Source organism: Zootermopsis nevadensis, unplaced genomic scaffold, assembly GCF_977971745.1.
Source record: "Zootermopsis nevadensis isolate Lab colony 2312 unplaced genomic scaffold, Znev_1.0 Znev_ptg000227l, whole genome shotgun sequence".
NCBI classification, from domain to species: Eukaryota; Metazoa; Arthropoda; class Insecta; order Blattodea; family Termopsidae; genus Zootermopsis; species Zootermopsis nevadensis.
In genome coordinates, this window is record NW_028259356.1 from 438,111 (window position 1) to 461,592 (window position 23,482).

A 23,482-nucleotide genomic window follows, 5' to 3' on the forward strand; every position below is an offset into this window, starting at 1 on the left:
TTCCGACAGATCGGGATATATTTGCCTTTTCAAAAATTGACTTTGGAATAATATCGAAAAATTAAAATGTGTTTATCCTCTAAACCCTTGGACATACATTGACTTGACTCTGACATGAAGTTGGCATATACGTTCCCTCAAAATGACATAAGTTTTGTCTCTCAGATTCCTACAGATCGGGAGATATTTGCCTTTTCAGAAATTGAATTTCGAATAATCTCGAAAAATTAAAATGCCTCTATCCTCCAAAACCTTGGACATACTTTGACGTGAATCTGACATGAAGTTGACATATACGTTCCCTCAAAGTGACATAAGTTTTGTCTCTCAGATACCTACAGATCGGGAGATATTTGCCTTTTGAAAAATTGACTTTCGAATAATCTCGAAAAATTAAAATATATCTATTCTCCAAACCCTTGGACATACATTGACGTGACTCTCACATGAAGTTGACATATACGTTCCTTCAAAGTGACATAAGTTTTGTCTCTCAGATTCCTACAGATCGGGAGATATTTGCCTTTTCAAAAATTGACTTTCGAATAATCTCGAAAAATTTAAATGTCTCTATCCTCCAAACCCTTGGACATACATTGACGTGACTCTGACATGAAGTTGACATATACGTTCTCTCAAAGTGACACAAGTTTTGTCTCTCAGATTCCTACAGATCGGGAGATATTTGCCTTTTCATAAATTGACTTTCGAATAATCTCGAAAAATTTAAATGTCTCTATCCTCCAAACCCTTGGACATACATTGACGTGACTTTGACATGAAGTTGACATATACGTTCCCTCAAAGTGACATAAGTGTTGTCTCTCAGATTCCTACAGATCGGGAGACATTTGCCTTTTCAAAAATTGACTTTCGAATATTTTCGCAAAATTAAAATGCCTCTGTCCTCCAAACACTTGGACATACATTGACGTGAATCTGACATGAAGTTGACATATACGTTCCCTCAAAGTGACATATTGTTTGCCTCTCAGTTTCCTACAGATCGGGAGATATTTGCCTTTTCAATAATTGACTATCAAATAATCTCGAAAAATTAAAATATATCTTTCCTCCAACCCCTTGGACATACATTGACGTGACTTTGACATGAAGTTGACATATACATTCCCTCAAAGTGACATAAGTTTTGTCTCTCAGATTCCTACAGATCGGGAGATATTTGAATTTTTAAAAATTGACTTTCGATTAATCTCGAAAAATGAAAATATCTCTATCCTCCAAACCTTGGGACATACATTGACGTGACTCTGACATGAAGTTGACATATACGTTCCCTCAAAGTGACATAAGTGTTGTCTCTCAGATTCCATCAGATCGGGAGATAATTGAATTTTCAAAAATTGACTTTCCAATAATCTCGCAAAATTAAAATGCCTCAGTCCTCCAAACCCTTGGACATACATTGACGTGACTCTGACATGAAGTTGACATATACATTCCCTCAAAGTGACATAAGTTTTGTCTCTCAGATTCCCACAGATCGGGAGATATTTGCCTTTTGAAAAATTGACTTTAGAATAATTTCGAAAAATTAAAATGTCTCTATCCTCCAAACCCTTCGACATACATTGACGTGACTCTGACATGAAGTTGACATATACGTTCCCTCAAAGTGACATAAGGTTTGTCTTTCAGATTCCTACAGATCGGAGGATATTTGCCTTTTCATAAATTGACTTTCGAATAATCTCGAAAAATTTAAATGTCTCTATCCTCCAAACCCTTGGACATACATTGACGTGACTCTGACATGAAGTTGACATATACGTTCCCTCAAAGTGACATAAGTGTTGTCTCTCAGATTCCTACAGATCGGGAGATATTTGCCTTTTCAAAAATTGATTTTCAAATAATCTCGAAAAATTAAAATATCTCTATCCTCCAAACCCTTGGACATACATTGACATGCCTCTGACCTGAAGTTGACATATACGTTACCTCAAAGTGACATAAGTTTTGTCTCTCAGATTCCTACAGATCGGGAGATATTTGCCTTTTCAAAAATTGACTTTCGAATAATCTCGAAAAATTGAAATATCTCTATCCTCCAAACCCTTGGACATACATTGACGTGACTCTGACATGAAGTTGACATATACGTTCCCTCAAAGTGACATTAGTGTTGTCTCTCAGATTCCTACAGATCGGGATATATTTGCCTTTTCAAAAATTGACTTTCGAATAATCTCAAAAAATTAAAATGCCTCTATCCTCCAAACCCTTGGACATACTTTGACGTGAATCTGACATGAAGTTGACATATACGTTCCCTCAAAGTAACATAAGTTTTGTCTCTCAGATACCTACAGATCGGGAGATATTTGCCTTTTCAAAAATTGACTTTCGAATAATCTCGAAAAATTAAAATATCTCTATCCTCCAAACCCTTGGACATACATTGACGTGAATCTGACATGAAGTTGACATATACGTTCCTTCAAAGTGACATAAGTTTTGTCTTTCAGATTCCAACAGATCGGGAGATATTTGCCTTTTCAGAAATTGACTTTCGAATAATCTCGAAAAATTAAAATTTCTCTATCCTCCAAACTCTTGGACATACATTGACGTGACTCTGACATGAAGTTGACATTTACGTTCCCTCAAAGTGACATAAGTTTTGTCTCTCAGATTCCTACAGATCGGAAGATATTTGCTTCTTAAAAAATTCACTTTCGAATAATCTAGAAAAATTAAAATATCTCTATCCTCCAAACCCTTGGTCATACATTGACGTGACTCTGACATGAAGTTGACATATACGTTCCCTCAAAGTGACATAAGTGTTGTCTCTCAGATTCCTACAGATCGGGAGATTTTTGCCTTTTCAAAAATTGACTTTCGAATAATCTCGCAAAATTAAAATGCCTCTGTCCTCCAAACACTTGGACATACATTGACGTGAATCTGACATGAAGTTGACATATACGTTCCCTCAAAGTGACATATTGTTTGCCTCTCAGTTTCCTACAGATCGGGAGATATTTGCCTTTTCAATAATTGACTGTCAAATAATCTCGAAAAATTAAAATATATCTTTCCTCCAACCCCTTGGACATACATTGACGTGACTTTGACATGAAGTTGACATATACGTTCCCTCAAAGTGATATAAGTTTTGTCTCTCAGATTCCTACAGATCGGGAGATATTTGAATTTTCAAAAATTGACTTTCGAATAATCTCGAAAAATGAAAATATCTCTATCCTCCAAACCTTGGGACATACATTGACGTGACTCTGACATGAAGTTGACATATACGTTCCCTCAAAGTGACATAAGTGTTGTCTCTCAGATTCCTTCAGATCGGGAGATAATTTAATTTTCAAAAATTGACTTTCCAATAATCTCGCAAAATTAAAATGCCTCAGTCCTCCAAACCCTTGGACATACATTGACGTGACTCTGACATGAAGTTGACATATACATTCCCTCAAAGTGACATAAGTTTTGTCTCTCAGATTCCTACAGATCGGGAGATATTTGCCTTTTGAAAAATTGACTTTAGAATAATTTCGAAAAATTAAAATGTCTCTATCCTCCAAACCCTTCGACATACATTGACGTGACTCTGACATGAAGTTGACATATACGTTACCTCAAAGTGACATAAGTTTTGCCTCTCAAATTCCTACAGATCGGGAGATATTTGCCTTTTACAAAAATTGACTTTCGAATAATCTCGAAAAATTTAAATCTCTATTCTCCAACCCCTTGGACATACATTGACGTGACTCTGACATGAAGTTGACATATACGTTCCCTCAAAGTGACATAAGGTTTGTCTTTCAGATTCCTACAGATCGGAGGATATTTGCCTTTTCATAAATTGACTTTCGAATAATCTTGAAAAATTTAAATGTCTCTATCCTCCAAACCCTTGGACATACATTGACGTGACTCTGACATGAAGTTGACATATACGTTTCCTCAAAGTGACATAAGTGTTGTCTCTCAGATTCCTATAGATCGGGAGATATTTGCCTTTTCAAAAATTGACTTTCAAATAATCTCGAAAAATTAAAATATCTCTATCCTCCAAATCCTTGGACATACATTGACATGCCTCTGACCTGAAGTTGACATATACGTTACCTCAAAGTGACATAAGTTTTGTCGCTCAGATTCCTACAGATCGGGAGATATTTGCCTTTTCAAAAATTGACTTTCGAATAATCTCGAAAAATTAAAATATCTCTATCCTCCAAACCCTTTTACATACATTGACGTGACTCTGACATGAAGTTGACATATACGTTCCCTCAAAGTGACATTAGTGTTGTCTCTCAGATTCCTACAGATCGGGATATATTTGCCTTTTCAAAAATTGACTTTCGAATAATCTCAAAAAATTAAAATGCCTCTATCCTCCAAACCCTTGGACATACTTTGACGTGAATCTGACATGAAGTTGACATATACGTTCCCTCAAAGTAACATAAGTTTTGTCTCTCAGATACCTACAGATCGGGAGATATTTGCCTTTTCAAAAATTGACTTTCGAATAATCTCGAAAAATTAAAATATCTCTATCCTCCAAACCCTTGGACATACATTGACGTGAATCTAACATGAAGTTGACATATACGTTCCTTCAAAGTGACATAAGTTTTGTCTTTCAGATTCCAACAGATCGGGAGATATTTGCCTTTTCAAAAATTGACTTTCGAATAATCTCGCAAAATTAAAATGCCTCTGTCCTCCAAACACTTGGACATACATTGACGTGAATCTGACATGAAGTTGACATATACGTTCCCTCAAAGTGACATATTGTTTGCCTCTCAGTTTCCTACAGATCGGGAGATATTTGCCTTTTCAATAATTGACTATCAAATAATCTCGAAAAATTAAAATATCTCTTTCCTCCAACCCCTTGGACATACATTGACGTGACTTTGACATGAAGTTGACATATACGTTCCCTCAAAGTGACATAAGTTTTGTCTCTCAGATTCCTATAGATCGGGAGATATTTGAATTTTCAAAAATTGACTTTCGAATAATCTCGAAAAATGAAAATATCTCTATCCTCCAAACCTTGGGACATACATTGACGTGACTCTGACATGAAGTTGACATATACGTTCCCTCAAAGTGACATAAGTGTTGTCTCTCAGATTCCTTCAGATCGGGAGATAATTGAATTTTCAAAAATTGACTTTCCAATAATCTCGCAAAATTAAAATGCCTCAGTCCTCCAAACCCTTGGACATACATTGACGTGACTCTGACATGAAGTTGACATATACATTCCCTCAAAGTGACATAAGTTTTGTCTCTCAGATTCCTACAGATCGGGAGATATTTGCCTTTTGAAAAATTGACTTTAGAATAATTTCGAAAAATTAAAATGTCTCTATCCTCAAAACCCTTCGACATACATTGACGTGACTATGACATGAAGTTGACATATACGTTACCTCAAAGTGACATAAGTTTTGCCTCTCAAATTCCTACAGATCGGGAGATATTTGCCTTTTACAAAAATTGACTTTCGAATAATCTCGAAAAATTTAAATCTCTATTCTCCAAACCCTTGGACATACATTGACGTGACTCTGACATGAAGTTGACATATACGTTCCCTCAAAGTGACATAAGGTTTGTCTTTCAGATTCCTACAGATCGGAGGATATTTGCCTTTTCATAAATTGACTTTCGAATAATCTCGAAAAATTTAAATGTCTCTATCCTCCAAACCCTTGGACATACATTGACGTGACTCTGACATGAAGTTGACATATACGTTCCCTCAAAGTGACATAAGTGTTGTCTCTCAGATTCCTACAGATCGGGAGATATTTGCCTTTTCAAAAATTGACTTTCAAATAATCTCGAAAAATTAAAATATCTCTATCCTCCAAACCCTTGGACATACATTGACGTGCCTCTGACCTGAAGTTGACATATACGTTACCTCAAAGTGACATAAGTTTTGTATCTCAGATTCCTACAGATCGGGAGATATTTGCCTTTTCAAAAATTGACTTTCGAATAATCTCGAAAAATTAAAATATCTCTATCCTCCAAACCCTTGGACATACATTGACGTGACTCTGACATGAATTTGACATATACGTTCCCTCAAAGTGACATTAGTGTTGTCTCTCAGATTCCTACAGATCGGGATATATTTGCCTTTTCAAAAATTGATTTTCGAATAATCTCAAAAAATTAAAATGCCTCTATCCTCCAAACCCTTGGACATACTTTGACGTGAATCTGACATGAAGTTGACATATACGTTCCCTCAAAGTGACATAAGTTTTGTCTCTCAGATACCTACAGATCGGGAGATATTTGCCCTTTCAAAAATTGACTTTCGAATAATCTCGAAAAATTAAAATATCTCTATCCTCCAAACCCTTGGACATACATTGACGTGACTCTGACATGAAGTTGACATATACGTTCCCTCAAAGTGACATAAGTTTTGTCTCTCAGATTCCTACAGATCGGAAGATATTTGCTTCTTAAAAAATTGACTTTCGAATAATCTCGAAAAATTAAAATATCTCTATCCTCCAAACCCTTGGACATACATTGACGTGACTCTGACATGAAGTTGACATATACGTTCCCTCAAAGTGACATAAGTGTTGTCTCTCAGATTCCTACAGATCGGGATATATTTGCCTTTTCAAAAATTGACTTTCGAATAATCTCGAAAAATTAAAATATATCTATCCTCCAAACCCTTGGACATACATTGACGTGACTCTGACATGAAGTTGACATATACGTTCCTTCAAAGTGACATAAGTTTTGTCTCTCAGATTCCAACAGATCGGGAGATATTTGCCTTTTCAAAAATTGACTTTCGAATAATCTCGAAAAATTAAAATGTCTCACTCCTCCAAACCCTTGGACATACATTGACGTGACTCTGACATGAAGTTGACATATACGTTCCCTCAAAGTGACATCAGTTTTGTCTCTCAGATTCCTACAGATCGGGAGATATTTGCCTTTTCATAAATTGACTTTCGAATAATCTCGAAAAATTTAAATGTCTCTATCCTCCAAACCCTTGGACATACATTGACGTGACTCTGACATGAAGTTGACATATACGTTCCCTCAAAGTGACATAAGTGTTGTCTCTCAGATTCCTACAGATCGGGAGATTTTTGCCTTTTCAAAAATTGACTTTCGAATAATCTCGCAAAATTAAAATGCCTCTGTCCTCCAAACACTTGGACATACATTGACGTGAATCTGACATGAAGTTGACATATACGTTCCCTCAAGGTGACATATTGTTTGCCTCTCAGTTTCCTACAGATCGGGAGATATTTGCCTTTTCAATAATTGACTATCAAATAATCTCGAAAAATTAAAATATCTCTTTCCTCCAACCCCTTGGACATACATTGACGTGACTTTGACATGAAGTTGACATATACGTTCCCTCAAAGTGACATAAGTTTTGTCTCTCAGATTCCTACAGATCGGGAGATATTTGAATTTTCAAAAATTGACTTTCGAATAATCTCGAAAAATTAAAATATCTCTATATTCCAAACCTTTGGACATACATTGACGTGACTCTGACATGAAGTTGACATATACGTTCCCTCAAAGCGACATAAGTGTTGTCTCTCAGATTCCTTCAGATCGGGAGATAATTGAATTTTCAAAAATTGACTTTCCAATAATCTCGCAAAATTAAAATGCCTCAGTCCTCCAAACCCTTGGACATACATTGACGTGACTCTGACATGAAGTTGACATATACATTCCCTCAAAGTGACATAAGTTTTGTCTCTCAGATTCCAACAGATCGGGAGATATTTGCCTTTTGAAAAATTGACTTTAGAATAATTTCGAAAAATTAAAATTTCTCTATCCTCCAAACCCTTCGACATACATTGACGTGACTCTGACATGAAGTTGACATATACGTTACCTCAAAGTGACATAAGTTTTGCCTCTCAAATTCCTACAGATCGGGAAATATTTGAATTTTTAAAAATTGACTTTCGATTAATCTCGAAAAATGAAAATATCTCTATCCTCCAAACCTTGGGACATACATTGACGTGACTCTGACATGAAGTTGACATATACGTTCCCTCAAAGTGACATAAGTGTTGTCTCTCAGATTCCATCAGATCGGGAGATAATTGAATTTTCAAAAATTGACTTTCCAATAATCTCGCAAAATTAAAATGCCTCAGTCCTCCAAACCCTTGGACATACATTGACGTGACTCTGACATGAAGTTGACATATACATTCCCTCAAAGTGACATAAGTTTTGTCTCTCAGATTCCCACAGATCGGGAGATATTTGCCTTTTGAAAAATTGACTTTAGAATAATTTCGAAAAATTAAAATGTCTCTATCCTCCAAACCCTTCGACATACATTGACGTGACTCTGACATGAAGTTGACATATACGTTCCCTCAAAGTGACATAAGGTTTGTCTTTCAGATTCCTACAGATCGGAGGATATTTGCCTTTTCATAAATTGACTTTCGAATAATCTCGAAAAATTTAAATGTCTCTATCCTCCAAACCCTTGGACATACATTGACGTGACTCTGACATGAAGTTGACATATACGTTCCCTCAAAGTGACATAAGTGTTGTCTCTCAGATTCCTACAGATCGGGAGATATTTGCCTTTTCAAAAATTGATTTTCAAATAATCTCGAAAAATTAAAATATCTCTATCCTCCAAACCCTTGGACATACATTGACATGCCTCTGACCTGAAGTTGACATATACGTTACCTCAAAGTGACATAAGTTTTGTCTCTCAGATTCCTACAGATCGGGAGATATTTGCCTTTTCAAAAATTGACTTTCGAATAATCTCGAAAAATTGAAATATCTCTATCCTCCAAACCCTTGGACATACATTGACGTGACTCTGACATGAAGTTGACATATACGTTCCCTCAAAGTGACATTAGTGTTGTCTCTCAGATTCCTACAGATCGGGATATATCTGCCTTTTCAAAAATTGACTTTCGAATAATCTCAAAAAATTAAAATGCCTCTATCCTCCAAACCCTTGGACATACTTTGACGTGAATCTGACATGAAGTTGACATATACGTTCCCTCAAAGTAACATAAGTTTTGTCTCTCAGATACCTACAGATCGGGAGATATTTGCCTTTTCAAAAATTGACTTTCGAATAATCTCGAAAAATTAAAATATCTCTATCCTCCAAACCCTTGGACATACATTGACGTGAATCTGACATGAAGTTGACATATACGTTCCTTCAAAGTGACATAAGTTTTGTCTTTCAGATTCCAACAGATCGGGAGATATTTGCCTTTTCAGAAATTGACTTTCGAATAATCTCGAAAAATTAAAATTTCTCTATCCTCCAAACTCTTGGACATACATTGACGTGACTCTGACATGAAGTTGACATTTACGTTCCCTCAAAGTGACATAAGTTTTGTCTCTCAGATTCCTACAGATCGGAAGATATTTGCTTCTTAAAAAATTCACTTTCGAATAATCTAGAAAAATTAAAATATCTCTATCCTCCAAACCCTTGGTCATACATTGACGTGACTCTGACATGAAGTTGACATATACGTTCCCTCAAAGTGACATAAGTGTTGTCTCTCAGATTCCTACAGATCGGGAGATTTTTGCCTTTTCAAAAATTGACTTTCGAATAATCTCGCAAAATTAAAATGCCTCTGTCCTCCAAACACTTGGACATACATTGACGTGAATCTGACATGAAGTTGACATATACGTTCCCTCAAAGTGACATATTGTTTGCCTCTCAGTTTCCTACAGATCGGGAGATATTTGCCTTTTCAATAATTGACTGTCAAATAATCTCGAAAAATTAAAATATATCTTTCCTCCAACCCCTTGGACATACATTGACGTGACTTTGACATGAAGTTGACATATACGTTCCCTCAAAGTGATATAAGTTTTGTCTCTCAGATTCCTACAGATCGGGAGATATTTGAATTTTCAAAAATTGACTTTCGAATAATCTCGAAAAATGAAAATATCTCTATCCTCCAAACCTTGGGACATACATTGACGTGACTCTGACATGAAGTTGACATATACGTTCCCTCAAAGTGACATAAGTGTTGTCTCTCAGATTCCTTCAGATCGGGAGATAATTTAATTTTCAAAAATTGACTTTCCAATAATCTCGCAAAATTAAAATGCCTCAGTCCTCCAAACCCTTGGACATACATTGACGTGACTCTGACATGAAGTTGACATATACATTCCCTCAAAGTGACATAAGTTTTGTCTCTCAGATTCCTACAGATCGGGAGATATTTGCCTTTTGAAAAATTGACTTTAGAATAATTTCGAAAAATTAAAATGTCTCTATCCTCCAAACCCTTCGACATACATTGACGTGACTCTGACATGAAGTTGACATATACGTTACCTCAAAGTGACATAAGTTTTGCCTCTCAAATTCCTACAGATCGGGAGATATTTGCCTTTTACAAAAATTGACTTTCGAATAATCTCGAAAAATTTAAATCTCTATTCTCCAACCCCTTGGACATACATTGACGTGACTCTGACATGAAGTAGACATATACGTTCCCTCAAAGTGACATAAGGTTTGTCTTTCAGATTCCTACAGTTCGGAGGATATTTGCCTTTTCATAAATTGACTTTCGAATAATCTTGAAAAATTTAAATGTCTCTATCCTCCAAACCCTTGGACATACATTGACGTGACTCTGACATGAAGTTGACATATACGTTCCCTCAAAGTGACATAAGTGTTGTCTCTCAGATTCCTATAGATCGGGAGATATTTGCCTTTTCAAAAATTGACTTTCAAATAATCTCGAAAAATTAAAATATCTCTATCCTCCAAACCCTTGGACATACATTGACATGCCTCTGACCTGAAGTTGACATATACGTTACCTCAAAGTGACATAAGTTTTGTCTCTCAGATTCCTACAGATCGGGAGATATTTGCCTTTTCAAAAATTGACTTTCGAATAATCTCGAAAAATTAAAATATCTCTATCCTCCAAACCCTTTTACATACATTGACGTGACTCTGACATGAAGTTGACATATACGTTCCCTCAAAGTGACATTAGTGTTGTCTCTCAGATTCCTACAGATCGGGATATATTTGCCTTTTCAAAAATTGACTTTCGAATAATCTCAAAAAATTAAAATGCCTCTATCCTCCAAACCCTTGGACATACTTTGACGTGAATCTGACATGAAGTTGACATATACGTTCCCTCAAAGTAACATAAGTTTTGTCTCTCAGATACCTACAGATCGGGAGATATTTGCCTTTTCAAAAATTGACTTTCGAATAATCTCGAAAAATTAAAATATCTCTATCCTCCAAACCCTTGGACATACATTGACGTGAATCTAACATGAAGTTGACATATACGTTCCTTCAAAGTGACATAAGTTTTGTCTTTCAGATTCCAACAGATCGGGAGATATTTGCCTTTTCAAAAATTGACTTTCGAATAATCTCGAAAAATTAAAATTTCTCTATCCTCCAAACCCTTGGACATACATTGACGTGACTCTGACATGAAGTTGACATATACGTTCCCTCAAAGTGACATAAGTTTTGTCTCTCAGATTCCTACAGATCGGAAGATATTTGCTTCTTAAAAAATTCACTTTCGAATAATCTCGAAAAATTAAAATATCTCTATCCTCCAAACCCTTGGACATACATTGACGTGACTCTGACATGAAGTTGACATATACGTTCCCTCAAAGTGACATAAGTGTTGTCTCTCAGATTCCTACAGATCGGGAGATATTTGCCTTTTCAAAAATTGACTTTCGAATAATCTCGCAAAATTAAAATGCCTCTGTCCTCCAAACACTTGGACATACATTGACGTGAATCTGACATGAAGTTGACATATACGTTCCCTCAAAGTGACATATTGTTTGCCTCTCAGTTTCCTACAGATCGGGAGATATTTGCCTTTTCAATAATTGACTATCAAATAATCTCGAAAAATTAAAATATCTCTTTCCTCCAACCCCTTGGACATACATTGACGTGATTTTGACATGAAGTTGACATATACGTTCCCTCAAAGTGACATAAGTTTTGTCTCTCAGATTCCTATAGATCGGGAGATATTTGAATTTTCAAAAATTGACTTTCAAATAATCTCGAAAAATGAAAATATCTCTATCCTCCAAACCTTGGGACATACATTGACGTGACTCTGACATGAAGTTGACATATACGTTCCCTCAAAGTGACATAAGTGTTGTCTCTCAGATTCCTTCAGATCGGGAGATAATTGAATTTTCAAAAATTGACTTTCCAATAATCTCGCAAAATTAAAATGCCTCAGTCCTCCAAACCCTTGGACATACATTGACGTGACTCTGACATGAAGTTGACATATACATTCCCTCAAAGTGACATAAGTTTTGTCTCTCAGATTCCTACAGATCGGGAGATATTTGCCTTTTGAAAAATTGACTTTAGAATAATTTCGAAAAATTAAAATGTCTCTATCCTCAAAACCCTTCGACATACATTGACGTGACTATGACATGAAGTTGACATATACGTTACCTCAAAGTGACATAAGTTTTGCCTCTCAAATTCCTACAGATCGGGAGATATTTGCCTTTTACAAAAATTGACTTTCGAATAATCTCGAAAAATTTAAATCTCTATTCTCCAAACCCTTGGACATACATTGACGTGACTCTGACATGAAGTTGACATATACGTTCCCTCAAAGTGACATAAGGTTTGTCTTTCAGATTCCTACAGATCGGAGGATATTTGCCTTTTCATAAATTGACTTTCGAATAATCTCGAAAAATTTAAATGTCTCTATCCTCCAAACCCTTGGACATACATTGACGTGACTCTGACATGAAGTTGACATATACATTCCCTCAAAGTGACATAAGTTTTGTCTCTCAGATTCCTACAGATCGGGAGATATTTGCCTTTTGAAAAATTGACTTTAGAATAATTTCGAAAAATTAAAATGTCTCTATCCTCCAAACCCTTCGACATACATTGACGTGACTCTGACATGAAGTTGACATATACGTTACCTCAAAGTGACATAAGTTTTGCCTCTCAAATTCCTACAGATCGGGAGATATTTGCCTTTTACAAAAATTGACTTTCGAATAATCTCGAAAAATTTAAATCTCTATTCTCCAACCCCTTGGACATACATTGACGTGACTCTGACATGAAGTAGACATATACGTTCCCTCAAAGTGACATAAGGTTTGTCTTTCAGATTCCTACAGTTCGGAGGATATTTGCCTTTTCATAAATTGACTTTCGAATAATCTTGAAAAATTTAAATGTCTCTATCCTCCAAACCCTTGGACATACATTGACGTGACTCTGACATGAAGTTGACATATACGTTCCCTCAAAGTGACATAAGTGTTGTCTCTCAGATTCCTATAGATCGGGAGATATTTGCCTTTTCAAAAATTGACTTTCAAATAATCTCGAAAAATTAAAATATCTCTATCCTCCAAACCCTTGGACATACATTGACATGCCTCTGACCTGAAGTTGACATATACGTTACCTCAAAGTGACATAAGTTTTGTCTCTCAGATTCCTACAGATCGGGAGATATTTGCCTTTTCAAAAATTGACTTTCGAATAATCTCGAAAAATTAAAATATCTCTATCCTCCAAACCCTTTTACATACATTGACGTGACTCTGACATGAAGTTGACATATACGTTCCCTCAAAGTGACATTAGTGTTGTCTCTCAGATTCCTACAGATCGGGATATATTTGCCTTTTCAAAAATTGACTTTCGAATAATCTCAAAAAATTAAAATGCCTCTATCCTCCAAACCCTTGGACATACTTTGACGTGAATCTGACATGAAGTTGACATATACGTTCCCTCAAAGTAACATAAGTTTTGTCTCTCAGATACCTACAGATCGGGAGATATTTGCCTTTTCAAAAATTGACTTTCGAATAATCTCGAAAAATTAAAATATCTCTATCCTCCAAACCCTTGGACATACATTGACGTGAATCTAACATGAAGTTGACATATACGTTCCTTCAAAGTGACATAAGTTTTGTCTTTCAGATTCCAACAGATCGGGAGATATTTGCCTTTTCAAAAATTGACTTTCGAATAATCTCGAAAAATTAAAATTTCTCTATCCTCCAAACCCTTGGACATACATTGACGTGACTCTGACATGAAGTTGACATATACGTTCCCTCAAAGTGACATAAGTTTTGTCTCTCAGATTCCTACAGATCGGAAGATATTTGCTTCTTAAAAAATTCACTTTCGAATAATCTCGAAAAATTAAAATATCTCTATCCTCCAAACCCTTGGACATACATTGACGTGACTCTGACATGAAGTTGACATATACGTTCCCTCAAAGTGACATAAGTGTTGTCTCTCAGATTCCTACAGATCGGGAGATATTTGCCTTTTCAAAAATTGACTTTCGAATAATCTCGCAAAATTAAAATGCCTCTGTCCTCCAAACACTTGGACATACATTGACGTGAATCTGACATGAAGTTGACATATACGTTCCCTCAAAGTGACATATTGTTTGCCTCTCAGTTTCCTACAGATCGGGAGATATTTGCCTTTTCAATAATTGACTATCAAATAATCTCGAAAAATTAAAATATCTCTTTCCTCCAACCCCTTGGACATACATTGACGTGATTTTGACATGAAGTTGACATATACGTTCCCTCAAAGTGACATAAGTTTTGTCTCTCAGATTCCTATAGATCGGGAGATATTTGAATTTTCAAAAATTGACTTTCAAATAATCTCGAAAAATGAAAATATCTCTATCCTCCAAACCTTGGGACATACATTGACGTGACTCTGACATGAAGTTGACATATACGTTCCCTCAAAGTGACATAAGTGTTGTCTCTCAGATTCCTTCAGATCGGGAGATAATTGAATTTTCAAAAATTGACTTTCCAATAATCTCGCAAAATTAAAATGCCTCAGTCCTCCAAACCCTTGGACATACATTGACGTGACTCTGACATGAAGTTGACATATACATTCCCTCAAAGTGACATAAGTTTTGTCTCTCAGATTCCTACAGATCGGGAGATATTTGCCTTTTGAAAAATTGACTTTAGAATAATTTCGAAAAATTAAAATGTCTCTATCCTCAAAACCCTTCGACATACATTGACGTGACTATGACATGAAGTTGACATATACGTTACCTCAAAGTGACATAAGTTTTGCCTCTCAAATTCCTACAGATCGGGAGATATTTGCCTTTTACAAAAATTGACTTTCGAATAATCTCGAAAAATTTAAATCTCTATTCTCCAAACCCTTGGACATACATTGACGTGACTCTGACATGAAGTTGACATATACGTTCCCTCAAAGTGACATAAGGTTTGTCTTTCAGATTCCTACAGATCGGAGGATATTTGCCTTTTCATAAATTGACTTTCGAATAATCTCGAAAAATTTAAATGTCTCTATCCTCCAAACCCTTGGACATACATTGACGTGACTCTGACATGAAGTTGACATATACGTTCCCTCAAAGTGACATAAGTGTTGTCTCTCAGATTCCTACAGATCGGGAGATATTTGCCTTTTCAAAAATTGACTTTCAAATAATCTCGAAAAATTAAAATATCTCTATCCTCCAAACCCTTGGACATACATTGACGTGCCACTGACCTGAAGTTGACATATACGTTACCTCAAAGTGACATAAGTTTTGTATCTCAGATTCCTACAGATCGGGAGATATTTGCCTTTTCAAAAATTGACTTTCGAATAATCTCGAAAAATTAAAATATCTCTATCCTCCAAACCCTTGGACATACATTGACGTGACTCTGACATGAATTTGACATATACGTTCCCTCAAAGTGACATTAGTGTTGTCTCTCAGATTCCTACAGATCGGGATATATTTGCCTTTTCAAAAATTGATTTTCGAATAATCTCAAAAAATTAAAATGCCTCTATCCTCCAAACCCTTGGACATACTTTGACGTGAATCTGACATGAAGTTGACATATACGTTCCCTCAAAGTGACATAAGTTTTGTCTCTCAGATACCTACAGATCGGGAGATATTTGCCCTTTCAAAAATTGACTTTCGAATAATCTCGAAAAATTAAAATATCTCTATCCTCCAAACCCTTGGACATACATTGACGTGACTCTGACATGAAGTTGACATATACGTTCCCTCAAAGTGACATAAGTTTTGTCTCTCAGATTCCTACAGATCGGAAGATATTTGCTTCTTAAAAAATTGACTTTCGAATAATCTCGAAAAATTAAAATATCTCTATCCTCCAAACCCTTGGACATACATTGACGTGACTCTGACATGAAGTTGACATATACGTTCCCTCAAAGTGACATAAGTGTTGTCTCTCAGATTCCTACAGATCGGGATATATTTGCCTTTTCAAAAATTGACTTTCGAATAATCTCGAAAAATTAAAATATATCTATCCTCCAAACCCTTGGACATACATTGACGTGACTCTGACATGAAGTTGACATATACGTTCCTTCAAAGTGACATAAGTTTTGTCTCTCAGATTCCAACAGATCGGGAGATATTTGCCTTTTCAAAAATTGACTTTCGAATAATCTCGAAAAATTAAAATGTCTCACTCCTCCAAACCCTTGGACATACATTGACGTGACTCTGACATGAAGTTGACATATACGTTCCCTCAAAGTGACATCAGTTTTGTCTCTCAGATTCCTACAGATCGGGAGATATTTGCCTTTTCATAAATTGACTTTCGAATAATCTCGAAAAATTTAAATGTCTCTATCCTCCAAACCCTTGGACATACATTGACGTGACTCTGACATGAAGTTGACATATACGTTCCCTCAAAGTGACATAAGTGTTGTCTCTCAGATTCCTACAGATCGGGAGATTTTTGCCTTTTCAAAAATTGACTTTCGAATAATCTCGCAAAATTAAAATGCCTCTGTCCTCCAAACACTTGGACATACATTGACGTGAATCTGACATGAAGTTGACATATACGTTCCCTCAAAGTGACATATTGTTTGCCTCTCAGTTTCCTACAGATCGGGAGATATTTGCCTTTTCAATAATTGACTATCAAATAATCTCGAAAAATTAAAATATCTCTTTCCTCCAACCCCTTGGACATACATTGACGTGACTTTGACATGAAGTTGACATATACGTTCCCTCAAAGTGACATAAGTTTTGTCTCTCAGATTCCTACAGATCGGGAGATATTTGAATTTTCAAAAATTGACTTTCGAATAATCTCGAAAAATTAAAATATCTCTATCCTCCAAACCTTTGGACATACATTGACGTGACTCTGACATGAAGTTGACATATACGTTCCCTCAAAGCGACATAAGTGTTGTCTCTCAGATTCCTTCAGATCGGGAAATAATTGAATTTTCAAAAATTGACTTTCCAATAATCTCGCAAAATTAAAATGCCTCAGTCCTCCAAACCCTTGGACATACATTGACGTGACTCTGACATGAAGTTGACATATACATTCCCTCAAAGTGACATAAGTTTTGTCTCTCAGATTCCAACAGATCGGGAGATATTTGCCTTTTGAAAAATTGACTTTAGAATAATTTCGAAAAATTAAAATGTCTCTATCCTCCAAACCCTTCGACATACATTGACGTGACTCTGACATGAAGTTGACATATACGTTACCTCAAAGTGACATAAGTTTTGCCTCTCAAATTCCTACAGATCGGGAGATATTTGCCTTTTACAAAAATTTACTTTCGAATAATCTCGAAAAATTTAAATCTCTATTCTCCAAAGCCTTGGACATACATTGACGTGACTCTGACATGAAGTTGACATATACGTTCCCTCAAAGTGACATAAGGTTTGTCTTTCAGATTCCTACAGATCGGAGGATATTTGCCTTTTCAGAAATTGACTTTCGAATAATCTCGAAAAAGTAAAATGTCTCTCTCCTCGAAACCCTTGGACATACATTGACGTGACTCTGACATGAAGTTGACATATACGTTACCTCAAAGTGACATATGGTTTGTCTCTCAGATTCTTACAGATCGGGAGATATTTGCCTTTCCAAAAATTGACTTTCGAATAATCTCGATAAATTAAAATGTCTCTATCCTCCAAACCCTTGGACATACATTGACGTGACTCTGACATAAAGTTGACATATACGTACCCTCAAAATGACATAAGTGTTGTTTCTCAGATTCCTACAGATCGGGAGATATTTGCCTTTTCAGAAATTGACTTTCAAATAATCTCGAAAAATTAAAATATCTCTATCCTCCAAACCCTTGGACATACATTGACGTGCCTCTGACGAGAAGTTGACATATACGTTACCTCAAAGTGACATAAGTTTTGTCTCTCAGATTCCTACAGATCGGGAGATATTTGCCTTTTCAAAAATTGACTTTCGAATAATCTCGAAAAATTAAAATATCTCTATCCTCCAAACCCTTGGAAGAACATTGACGTGACTTTGACATGAAGTTAACATATACGTTCCTTCAAAGTGACATTAGTGGTGTCTCTCAGATTCCTACAGATCGGGATATATTTGCCTTTTCAAAAATTGACTTACGTATAATCTCAAAAAATTAAAATGCCTCTATCCTCCAAACCCTTGGACATACTTTGATGTGAATCTGACATGAAGTTGACATATACGTTCCCTCAAAGTGACATAAGTTTTGTCTCTCAGATACCTACAGATCGGGAGATATTTGCCTTTTCATAAATTGACTTTCGAATAATCTCGAAAAATTAAAATATCTCTATCCTCCAAACCCTTGGACATACATTGACGTGACTCTGACATGAAGTTGACATATACGTTCCTTCAAAGTGACATAAGTTTTGTCTCTCAGATTCCTAGAGATCGGGAGATATTTGCCTTTTGAAAAATTGACTTTCGAATAATCTCGAAAAATTAAAATGTCTCTATCCTCCAAACCCTTGGACATACATTGACGTGACTCTGACATGAAGTTGACATATACGTTCCCTCAAAGTGACATAAGTTTTGTCTCTGAGATTATACAGATCGGGAGATATTTGCCTTTTCAAAATTGACTTTCGAATAATCTCGAAACATTTAAATGTCTCTATCCTCCAAACTCTTGGACATACATTGACGTGACTCTGACATGAAGTTGACATATACGTTCCTTCAAAGTGACATAAGTTTTGTCTCTCAGATTCCAACAGATCGGGAGATATTTGCCTTTTCAAAAATTGACTTTCGAATAATCTCGAAAAATTAAAATTTCTCTATCCTCCAAACTCTTGGACATACATTGACGTGACTCTGACATGAAGTTGACATATACGTTCCCTCAAAGTGACATAAGTTTTCTCTCAGATTCCTACAGATCGGAAGATATTTGCTTTTTAAAAAATTGACTTTCGAATAATCTCGAAAAATTAAAATATCTCTATCCTCCAAACCCTTGGACATACATTGACGTGACTCTGACATGAAGTTGACATATACGTTCCCTCAAAGTGACATAAGTGTTGTCTCTCAGATTCCTACAGATCGGGATATATTTGCCTTTTCAAAAATTGACTTTGGAATAATATCGAAAAATTAAAATGTGTTTATCCTCTAAACCCTTGGACATACATTGACGTGACTCTGACATGAAGTTGGCATATACGTTCCCTCAAAGTGACATAAGTTTTGTCTCTCAGATTCCTACAGATCGGGAGATATTTGCCTTTTCAGAAATTGACTTTCGAATAATCTCGAAAAATTAAAATGCCTCTATCCTCCAAACCCTTTGACATACTTTGACGTGAATCTGACATGAAGTTGACATATACGTTCCCTCAAAGTGACATAAGTTTTGTCTCTCAGATACCTACAGATCGGGAGATATTTGCCTTTTCAAAAATTGACTTTCGAATAATCTCGAAAAATTAAAATATATCTATCCTCCAAACCCTTGGACATACATTCACGTGACTCTGACATGAAGTTGACATATACGTTCCTTCAAAGTGACATAAGTTTTGTCTCTCAGATTCCAACAGATCGGGAGATATTTGCCTTTTCAAAAATTGACTTTCGAATAATCTCGAAAAATTAAAATGTCTCACTCCTCCAAACCCTTGGACATACATTGACGTGACTCTGACATGAAGTTGACATATACGTTCCCTCAAAGTGACATAAGTTTTGTCTCTCAGATTCCTACAGATCGGGAGATATTTGATTTTTCATAAATTGACTTTCGAATAATCTCGAAAAATTTAAATATCTCTATCCTCCAAACCCTTGGACATACATTGACGTGACTCTGACATGAAGTTGACATATACGTTCCCTCAAAGTGACATAAGTGTTGTCTCTCAGATTCCTACAGATCGGGAGATATTTGCCTTTTCAAAAATTGACTTTCGAATAATCTCGCAAAATTAAAATGCCTCTGTCCTCCAAACACTTGGACATACATTGACGTGAATCTGACATGAAGTTGACATATACGTTCCCTCAAAGTGACATATTGTTTGCCTCTCAGTTTCCTACAGATCGGGAGATATTTGCCTTTTCAATAATTGGCTATCAAATAATCTCGAAAAATTAAAATATCTCTTTCCTCCAACCCCTTGGACATACATTGACGTGACTTTGACATGAAGTTGACATATACGTTCCCTCAAAGTGACATAAGTTTTGTCTCTCAGATTCCTACAGATCGGGAGATATTTGAATTTTCAAAAATTGACTTTCGAATAATCTCGAAAAATGAAAATATCTCTATCCTCCAAACCTTGGGACATACATTGACGTGACTCTGACATGAAGTTGACATATACGTTCCCTCAAAGTGACATAAGTGTTGTCTCTCAGATTCCTTCAGATCGGGAGATAATTGAATTTTCAAAAATTGACTTTCCAATAATCTCGCAAAATTAAAATGCCTCAGTCCTCCAAACCCTTGGACATACATTGACGTGACTCTGACATGAAGTTGACATATACATTCCCTCAAAGTGACATAAGTTTTGTCTCTCAGATTCCTACAGATCGGGAGATATTTGCCTTTTGAAAAATTGACTTTAGAATAATTTCGAAAAATTAAAATGTCTCTATCCTCAAAACCCTTCGACATACATTGACGTGACTCTGACATGAAGTTAACATATACGTTACGTCAAAGTGACATACGTTTTGCCTCTCAAATTCCTACAGATCGGGAGATATTTGCCTTTTACAAAAATTGACTTTCGAATAATCTCGAAAAATTTAAATCTCTATTCTCCAAACCCTTGGACATACATTGACGTGACTCTGACATGAAGTTGACATATACGTTCCCTCAAAGTGACACAAGGTTTGTCTTTCAGATTCCTACAGATCGGAGGATATTTGCCTTTTCATAAATTGACTTTCGAATAATCTCGAAAAATTTAAATGTCTCTATCCTCCAAACCCTTGGACATACATTGACGTGACTCTGACATGAAGTTGACATATACGTTCCCTCAAAGTGACATAAGTGTTGTCTCTCAGATTCCTACAGATCGGGAGATATTTGCCTTTTCAAAAATTGACTTTCAAATAATCTCGAAAAATTAAAATATCTCTATCCTCCAAACCCTTGGACATACATTGACGTGCCTCTGACCTGAAGTTGACATATACGTTACCTCAAAGTGACATAAGTTTTGTCTCTCAGATTCCTACAGATCGGGAGATATTTGCCTTTTCAAAAATTGACTTTCGAATAATCTCGAAAAATTAAAATATCTCTATCCTCCAAACCCTTGGACATACATTGACGTGACTCTGACATGAAGTTGACATATACGTTCCCTCAAAGTGACATTAGTGTTGTCTCTCAGATTCCTACAGATCGGGATATATTTGCCTTTTCAAAAATTGATTTTCGAATAATCTCAAAAAATTAAAATGCCTCTATCCTCCAAACACTTGGACATACTTTGACGAGAATCTGACATGAAGTTGACATATACGTTCCCTCAAAGTGACATAAGTTTTGTCTCTCAGATACCTACAGATCGGGAGATATTTGCCCTTTCAAAAATTGACTTTCGAATAATCTCGAAAAATTAAAATATCTCTATCCTCCAAACCCTTGGACATACATTGACGTGACTCTGACATGAAGTTGACATATACGTTCCCTCAAAGTGACATAAGTTTTGTCTCTCAGATTCCTACAGATCGGAAGATATTTGCTTCTTAAAAAATTGACTTTCGAATAATCTCGAAAAATTAAAATATCTCTATCCTCCAAACCCTTGGACATACATTGACGTGACTCTGACATGAAGTTGACATATACGTTCCCTCAATGTGACATAAGTGTTGTCTCTCAGATTCCTACAGATCGGGATATATTTGCCTTTTCAGAAATTGACTTTCGAATAATCTCGAAAAATTAAAATATATCTATCCTCCAAACCCTTGGACATACATTAACGTGACTCTGACATGAAGTTGACATATACGTTCCTTCAAAGTGACATAAGTTTTGTCTCTCAGATTCCAACAGATCGGGAGATATTTGCCTTTTCAAAAATTGACTTTCGAATAATCTCGCAAAATTAAAATGCCTCTGTCCTCCAAACACTTGGACATACATTGACGTGAATCTGACATGAAGTTGACATATACGTTCCCTCAAAGTGACATAAGTTTTGTCTCTCAGATTCCTACAGATCGGGAGATATTTGAATTTTCAAAAATTGACTTTCGAATAATCTCGAAAAATTAAAATATCTCTATCCTCCAAACCTTTGGACATACATTGACGTGACTCTGACATGAAGTTGACATATACGTTCCCTCAAAGCGACATAAGTGTTGTCTCTCAGATTCCTTCAGATCGGGAGATAATTGAATTTTCAAAAATTGACTTTCCAATAATCTCGCAAAATTAAAATGCCTCAGTCCTCCAAACCCTTGGACATACATTGACGTGACTCTGACATGAAGTTGACATATACATTCCCTCAAAGTGACATAAGTTTTGTCTCTCAGATTCCAACAGATCGGGAGATATTTCCCTTTTGAAAAATTGACTTTATAATAATTTCGAAACATTAAAATGTCTCTATCCTCCAAACCCTTCGACATACATTGACGTGACTCTGACATGAAGTTGACATATACGTTACCTCAAAGTGACATAAGTTTTGCCTCTCAAATTCCTACAGATCGGGAGATATTTGCCTTTTACAAAAATTTACTTTCGAATAATCTCGAAAAATTTAAATGTCTCTATCCTCCAAACCCTTGGACATACATTGACGTGACTCTGACATGAAGTTGACATATACGTTCCCTCAAAGTGACATAAGGTTTGTCTTTCAGATTCCTACAGATCGGAGGATATTTGCCTTTTCAGAAATTGACTTTCGAATAATCTCGAAAAAGTAAAATGTCTCTCTCCTCGAAACCC